Source organism: Muscardinus avellanarius (assembly GCF_963383645.1).
Source record: "Muscardinus avellanarius genome assembly, chromosome: 13".
NCBI lineage: Eukaryota > Metazoa > Chordata > Mammalia > Rodentia > Gliridae > Muscardinus > Muscardinus avellanarius.
The window spans coordinates 6,319,763-6,328,385 of NC_137799.1; positions in this window are offsets into that span (position 1 = coordinate 6,319,763).

Here is an 8,623-nt window from a genome sequence, read left to right on the forward strand (position 1 = left end):
TCTCAGCCTCCCGAATGCTGGGATGACGAGCGTGCGCCGCCACGCCCGGCTCAAAAACGGTAAGTTTTAATTATACCAATCAAGTAAAAAAGAAAGGACACAAATTTCTACAGTAAGTAATGAAAGACGGGCATCACTATCAATCCTACAGACATGGAAAGGAGAATAAGGAAAATTACGAAGAACTTTATGCCCATAAAATATACAACCTAGATAAAATAGGGAAACTCCTCAAAAGGAACAAGTTATTATTTAAAGTTGACCCAAGAGGAAATAGACAACTTGAAGAATCACATGTAAATCAAATAAACCAAATTTGTACTTTAAAAGCAGCCCACAAAGAAAACTCTAGGCTCAGAGGGCTCCACTGATTAATTACATCAAGTATTTATGAAATAGGTAATATTAGTCCTGTATAAACTCAGAAAACAGAGGAGATGAAAAGACATTTCTAAATGCATTTTCTTAAGGCCACTCTAACCATGTAATAAAAAAAAAAGACATCACAAGAGAATTAGAGGCCCAGATCCCACATGAACACAAAATTCTGTAACAAAATTTTAGCAAATCAAATCCAACATTACATAGAAAAAACAAGGTATTGAGCTGGGTGTGCTGGTGTACTCTAGTAATCCCAGTACTTGGGAGGCGGAGACAGGAGGATCACAGGTTCAAAGCCAGCCTTGGCAACTTATTGAGGGCTCTCAGCAACCTACTGAGACCCTGTTTACAAATAAGAAATAAAATTGGGCTGGGGATGTAGCTTAGAGGTAGAATACTTCTGGGTTCAGGCCCTCATACAGAAGGAGGAGGAGTGTAAGAATGCTGTGAAAACATCCCCTCCTTTTATAGAACCTCCCTTTGTAGAATTAAGTTGGGAAAATCCCTCTCCCCTTATAGAATTAAGATATTAGGAGATAGAGTCAAGATATAGAATTAAGTTGGAGTGATGTTAGTTAAGGGTTGTTTTTGAGGATTAAGATGTTTGGATTTAGAATTTAGTTAGAATAAACTTGTAAGTTCCTGCTTCTAATAACTGCCTGCTCAAGTTCTGGCTTCTGTAAAACTGCTAGCTTATGTCCCATTTACTTTAATGCTAAAAGTTGTTTTAATCTAAAAACCCGGTTTGCTGTTAGAAATTGTCTTAAGGTTAGACTTGTCTTTTAAAAATTCTCGTTTTGATGTTAGGAGTCGTTTCTTTAAAGTTTGAAATATTTTTAAAATATTATAAAGTGGTTTAGAGAGTAAAGCTATTTTTCTTGGAAGGGAGTTCTAAGCCCGCCACAGCCTTATCTATAAGAAAACACCTGGCCCTCGTGGGCCGAGCTAAAGGTTACCATAGTAACCAAGCCTAAGAGAGATAGGCATTCCTTGGCGGGCTGTGACGTAGAAAGGCTGTCCTGTAAAACCATTTGCTGTGATTCAAGTGTGTGTGCACTTGCTTTTAAAGTCATTGGTTGTGCTTGTTTACCTTCTTATTTGATTGGCTGTATCCTAATTTTGGCGGGCCGTGACGTGTGTGACCACTCCCTTCTGGGGTTATAAATTTGGACCCTGGAGTGAGCTCTGGGTCGAGCTGCGGCCATTTTCCTCGCTGTCTACTGAGGCTGAACGCTAGCTCGGCCAGAGGCTCCCTCTGGGAGCTGCTGGGCAATTCCTCTACTGACAGTCAAGCTAGTGAAGGCGTTTCGACCACTGGCTTGCCAGTAAGAGCCGCAGGGCCATAAACTCTGCTTGTGATTTGCAACCTTGGTGTGTCCGTTATTTGGGTAAGGGGGCGATTCTCGGACCCTAACAGGAGGAGGAGGAGGAGGAGAAAGAGGAGGAGGGGGAGGAGAAAGAAAAAGAAAAGGTATTATAACCAAATGGTGTCATCCTGGAAATGCAAATTTGGTTCAACATTTAAAAAGCAATAAATGTAATTTATTATATTAACAGAATGCAGGAGAAAAACATATGATTATCTCAAAGGATGTTGAAAAAGAACTTGACAAGATTAAACAGTACATTGTGATAATAAAACATCAGGCCAGGCACTATGGTGCACACCTGTAATCCCAGCTACTTGGGAGGCGGAGAAAGGACGATTGCAATGCTCACGCCAGTCTGGGACGCTTAGCAAGATCCTGTCTTAAAATTAAGAAAATAATAATAATAATAAAAGGGCTGGCAGTATACCGCAGTTTAGAGCAGGGCGTGTGTAAGACCCTGGATTTGATCCCCAGCACCACAAACAACAACACATTCTCAGCAAGTCTGGAACAGAAGGGATTTCTCTGCCCAACCTTATATAGCTAACATCAAATCAATGGTGAAAGGCTCAATGTTTTCTATTGAAGATAAAAAATAAAAAAAATGTCCATTCTTATTGCTTCTTAAAACATATTACTGCTGGTGGGGCGCCCCTAGGTGACCCCCCTCTCCCCCACCCGGAAGGACCCCGTGGTCCGGGCCCCCGGGCCCCCGACCCTGGGCGGGTGGGCAGGCACTGGCGGGACACCCCTAGGCAAACCCCTCTCCACCCGGAAGGACCCTGTAAGAAAGGAAAAGAAAAAGAAAAAAGGAAAATATCGGAGAGGGGTCAAGGAGGTGGTGGATGCCAGGATACTGGAGATGCAGACAAAACTTATCCAAATGAACTGGAATTATTGGAAAAATTTCCTGCTAAGGAGGACTGCTTCTTCTCTACATTGTTAAGAATCTTGGATATCACCTGTAAGAAGAGAGACTTTAGCGGAGACCAAGGAGAAAGGCGGTGCTGACAGAGGTCTCCACGTTGGCGGTGGAGAATTGTATTCAGGAGAAGCAGAAATCGGAGCCTACCAACCTTATTTTTTATTTTTTTTGGAGAAATTACACCAAAAGTTGAATGCTACCGTTGCGCATGCTCAGGAACACTGGACAACATTCAGAGTGGAAAAAGAGCTTGGGAAAGATTTGAAATGGTGGAGGCAGTGGCAATGGCAGTGGCCAGTACTCAGGGGAGGCAGAGATCTGATACATTACACCTGGAACCTTTGAAGTAATGACCCCAGAGGCAGAATGCTACCACCACGCACCCTCGAGAACGTGGGACAAATGGTTGGGCGAAGAGGGTGCTCAGATTAGAGCCTGCCGAGGGTTGAGGCCGGCGACGGACACAGCAGAGCTGAGATTGGAGCCTGCCGTGCTGGGGTCTCCGAGGCCGGGATCGGAACCTGCCGAGGGGTTAGGCCGATGCCGGGGCCAACGGCTGGCATCAGAGCCTTCCGTGAGGCAAGGCCATTATTGAGGCCTCCGAGGCCGGGATCAGAGCCTGCCGAGGGGTTAGGCTGGTGCTGGGACCAGCAAGGCTGGGATTGAAGCCTGCCGCGAGGCAAGGCCGGTGCTGGAGCCTCCGAGGCCGGGATCAGAGCCTGCTGAGGGGTTAGGCCGGTGCCGGGGCCACTGGCCGGCATCGGAGCCTTTCGTGAGGCAAGGCCGCTATTGAGGCCTCTGAGGCCAGGATCGGAGCCTGCCGAGGGGTTAGGCCAGTGCCGGGGCCAGCGAGGCCAGGATCAGAGCCTGCCGTGAGGCAAGGCTGGTGCTGGGGCCTCTGAGGCCGGGATCGGAGCCTGCCGAGGGGTTAGGCTGGTGCTGGGGCAGCGAGGCCGGGATCGGAGCCTGCCGAGAGGCAAGGCCAGTGCTGGGGCCTCCAAGGCTGGGATCGGAACCTGCCGAGGGGTTAGGCCGGTGCTGGGGCCAACGGCCAGCATCGGAGCCTTCCATAAGGCAAGGCCATTATTGAGGCCTCCGAGGCCGGGATCGGAGCCTGCCGAGGGGTTAGGCTGGTGCTGGGGCCAGAGAGGCTGGGATCGGAGCCTGCCACGAGGCAAGGCCGATGCCGGGGCCTCTGAGGCCGGGATCAGAGCCTGCTGAGAGGTTAGGCTGGTGCCAGGGCCACTGGCCGGCATCGGAGCCTTCCGTGAGGCAAGGCCGCTACTGAGGCCTCTGAGGTCTGGATCGGAGCCTGTCAAGGGGTTAGGCCGATGCCAGAGCCATTGGCTAACATCGGAGCCTGCTGTGAGGAAGGCTGGTGCTGGGGCCTCTGAGGCCGGGATCGGAGCCTGCCGAGGGCTTAGGCCGGTGGTGGGGCCAACGGCTGGCATCGGAGCCTTCTGTGAGGCAAGGCCATTATTGAGGCCTCCGAGGCTGGGATCGGAGCCTGCCGAGGGGTTAGGCCTGTGCTGGGGCCAGTGAGGCCGGGATCGGAGCCTACTGTGAGGCAAGGCTGATGCTGGGGCCTCCGAGGACAGGATCAGAGCCTGCTGAGGGGTTAGGCCGGTGCCGGGGCCACTGGCCGGCATCGGAGCCTTCCGTGAGGCAAAGCCGCTATTGAGGCCTCTGAGGCCGGGATTGGAGCCTGCTGAGGGGTTAGGCCGGTGCTGGGGCCAGCGAGGCCGGGATCGGAGTCTGCCATGAGGCAAGGCCAGTGCTGGGGCCTCCGAGGCTGGGATCAGAGCCTACTGAGGGTTTAGGCCGGTGCCAGGGCCACTGGCCGGCATCGGAGCCTTCCATGAGGCAAGGCCGCTATTGAGGCCTCTGAGGCTGGGATTGGAGCCTGCTGAGGGGTTACGCCGGTGCCGGGGCCACTGGCCGGCATCGGAGCCTTCCGTGAGGCAAAGCCGCTATTGAGGCCTCTGAGGCTGGGATTGGAGCCTGCTGAGGGGTTAGGCCGGTGCCGGGGCCAGCGAGGCCGGGATCGGATCCTGCCGTGAGGCAAAGCCGGTGCTGGGGCCTCCGAGGCCGGGATCGGAGCCTGCTGAGGGGTTAGGCCGGTGCCGGGGCCAACGAGGCCGGAATCGGAGCCTGCCAAGAGGCAAGGCCGGTGCTGGGGCCTCCAAGGCTGGGATCGGAGCCTGCCGAGGGGTCTGGCCAGTGCCAGGGCCAGTGTGACCAGGATCGGAGTCTGCCGTGAGGCAAGGCTGGTGCTGGGGCCTCTGAGGCCGGGATCGGAGCCTGCCGAGGGGTTAGGCCGGTGCCGGGGCCAATGGCCAGCATCGGAGCCTGCCGTGAGGCAAGGCTGTTATTGAGGCTTCCGAGGCCGGTATCGGAGCCTGCCGAGGGGTTAGGTCGATGCCGGGGCCATCGGCTATCATTAGAGCCTGCCGTGAGGAAGGCTGGTGCTGGGGCCTCTGAGGCCGGGATCGGAGCCAGCTGAGGGGTTAGGCCAGTGTTGGGGCCAGCGAGGCCAGAACCAGGGCCTTCTGTGAGGCAAGGCCACTGCTTGAGCCAGCGAGGTCTGGATCAGTCCACTGGATAGCCAGGCCACAACTGGGGCCGTCAAGAGTGGGATTGGTATTTGTAACACAGCATGCACAGAGAAATATCGCATAAAATTAAAACCAGATGCTTCCCCTAATCAGCAATAACTAGGAGGAAATGGGCAACAGGAAGTGGTCGAGCTATAGAAAGGGCCCTATAGTGAAGCAATTAAGGTGACCAATCAGAGGGTATGGAATAGGGGAGGATGGAGCCTCTTTAAAACACAGGAGGTACATGAACACATGTATCAAAGTTAATCACCAAACAAGCATGGGATCAAGGGAGGGGGAGGGAATGGGATGGGGGCTGGATGAGGGCTAATTGGATGATGTGTGCTTGTATATCCTCTCAAGTCTTATATTCCAATGTGATGTATGATTACAATGCACCAATAAAAATAATTAAAAAAAAAAAACATATTACTGGGCCGGGCGTGATGGCGCACACTTGTAATCCTCGCACTTGGGAGGCGGAGAAAGGAGGATTGCGCTGGCTCGAAGCCAGCCTCGCTGGCTTAAGAGACCCTATTTCAAAAAAATATATATATATATATATATAAAATAGGTCTGGGCTGGGCGTGGTGGCGCACACTTGTAATCCCCGTGCTTGGGAGGCTGAGACAGGAGGATCGCACAGGTTCGAAGCCAGCCTCAGCTACTTAGTAAGGCTCTCAGCAACTTAGTGAGACCCTGTTTCCAAATAAAGTACACATAAAAAAAAATAGGTCTGGGAGTATAGCCTGGATGTAGAAAGCCTCTGGGTTCCACCCAGTACCACCAAAAATAAATAAATAAATAAATAAATAATAAATAAATAAATAAATAAATAAATAAATAAAATAGGTCTGGGAGTATAGCCTGGAGGTAGAAGGGTTTCCAGGAACCCCAGTACCACCAAACAAAACAAAACAAAACAAAACCATATTACTGGCATTCCTAGCCAATGCCTAAGATAATAAAAATAAATAGGAAAAATAAATATCTGAAAAGAAGTAAATTTACCTGTATTTGTAATTATATGATTATGTATGTAGAATGCCTAAGATAATAAAAATAAATAGAAAAGATAAATATCTGAAAAGAAGTAAATTTACCTGTATTTGTAATTATATGATTATGTATGTAGAATGCCCAAAGGAATCTACAAAGTAGCTACTAGAGAAAGTGGGTGAATTTAGCAATGCTGCATTACACAAGATCATTATTACTCAACTGAGTTTCTATGCACCTGCATTTAGAAAAAACAGAAAATAAAGGAAAACCATCATTTAAGTAGCATAAAATTAAAGTTATTGGAACAAATTTAACAAAAGATATGCAAGATTTGCACTTTTGATATTATAAAGCCTTGCAAAGAGAAATTGAATAAAACTCAAATAAATAACAAGACATACCATGTTCATGGATTGGAAATTTGGTATTACGATGGTAACTCTCCTCAGATTATCTATTGGTATAGATAGCTAATTAGTGAAATGTCAATCAAAAGTTTTGCAGGAGCTGAGCATGGTGGCACACACTTGTAATTCCAGTACTTGGGAGGCTGAGACAGGATTACAGGTTCACAGACAGCCTCAGCTACTTAGTGAAGTCCTCTTCAACTTGGTGAGACCCTGTTTTAAAATAAGGAATAAAAAATAGGCCTGGAGGTGTACCTCAGAGGTAGAGTGCTCCAGGGTTCAATCCCCAGTACCGTTAAAAAAAAAAAAAAAAAAAAAAAAAAAAAAAGCCCAGCCGAGTGTGGTGGCACACGCTTGTAATCCCTGAGCTTGGGAGACTGAGACAGGAGGATCACACAGGTTCGAAGCCAGCCTCAGCTACTTAGTGAGGCTCTCAGCAACTTAGTGAGACCCTGTTTCCAAATAAAATATAAAAAAGGTCTGGGAGTACAGCCCGGAGGTAGAAAGCCTCTGGGTTTCACCCCCAGTACCACCAAAACAAACAAACAAACAAACAAACAAACAAACAAAAAAGAGCCCTGCAGGGTTTTTGAAGAAATTGGCAATCTCGTGTGTGTGTGTGTGTGTGTGTGTGTGTGTGTGTGTGTATGTTTGACATTTATATAGAAAGAAAAAGGATTCAGAATGAAAAAATATTGAAAAATAGAAATAAAGTTGAAAATCTTATGCTGCCTAATTTCAAGGCCTGCCATAGGGCTACAATAATAAAATCAGAGTGTTTTTTATGTAAAGACAGCCATGTAGCTCAAGGAAACAAAGGAGAGAGTCCAGAAATATGTTTTTACTCAAACTTACTTGTACTAAATTGATTTTTTTTTTCAGGTTTGGGTCTGGAACCCAGGGGCATTCAACCTCTGAGCTACACCCCCTGTCCTGTTTTTTATTCTTTATTTTGAAACAGGGTCTCACTGAGTTGCAGAGGGCCTCACTAAGAGGCTGAGGCTGTCCGCGAACCGTGATCCTCCTGTCTCAGCCTCCCGAATGCTGGGATTACAAGCGTGCGCCACCACGCCCGGCTCAACCTCAGTATTTTAAAAAATGCAGTTTGGCTCTTATCACAACCAGCACACAGTGGACTCCAGATGGGTCGAGGGCTGAGTTACACAAACTGAGCGACTGTGTCCACAGAAGCGGGAGTAGTGGAACTCTTATCACAAAAGACGCACTGTAAGAAATACTCAAAAGTTCTTCAGTGGAAAGAAAACATATATGTGTACAGAAGTTTTGATCTACATAATGGAATGAAGAACACCAGAAATGGAAATAGAGCTGGGCTTGGTGGTGCACGCTTGTAACCCTAAGACTTGGGAGGCCAAGATAGGAGGGCAACAGGTTTGCAGCCGGCCTCAGCTACTGAGGCCCTCCACAATTTAGTGACATCCTATTTCAAAATGAAGAATAAAACAATAGGCCTGGGGGTGTAACTCAAAGGTAGAATGCCCCTGGATTCCATCTCTGGCACTGTTAAAAAAAAAAAAAAAGAAAGAAAGAAAAAAGAAAATATAAATGGATAAATATAAAACATTCTTTTCTGTTTGTGTGTGTGGGGTGTGGCATTCTACCTCAGCTACACCCAGCCCTCCTCTTTTCTATCTTTTAATGTTGAAACAGGGTCTCACTAAGTGGTTGAGGCTGGCTATGAACCTGCGATCCCCCTGTCTCAACCTCCTAAGTCCTAGGATTACAAGTGTGTGCCTCTCCTTTTCTTATGTTTAATCTTTTTTTTTGGGGGGGTGGTACTAGGGGTGGAACCCAGAGGCTTTCTACCTCCGGGCTATACTCCCAGACCTTTTTTTAAATATTTTATTTGGAAACAGGGTCTCACTGAGTTGCTGAGAGCCTCACTAAGTAGCTGAGGCTGGCTTCGAACCTGTGCGATCC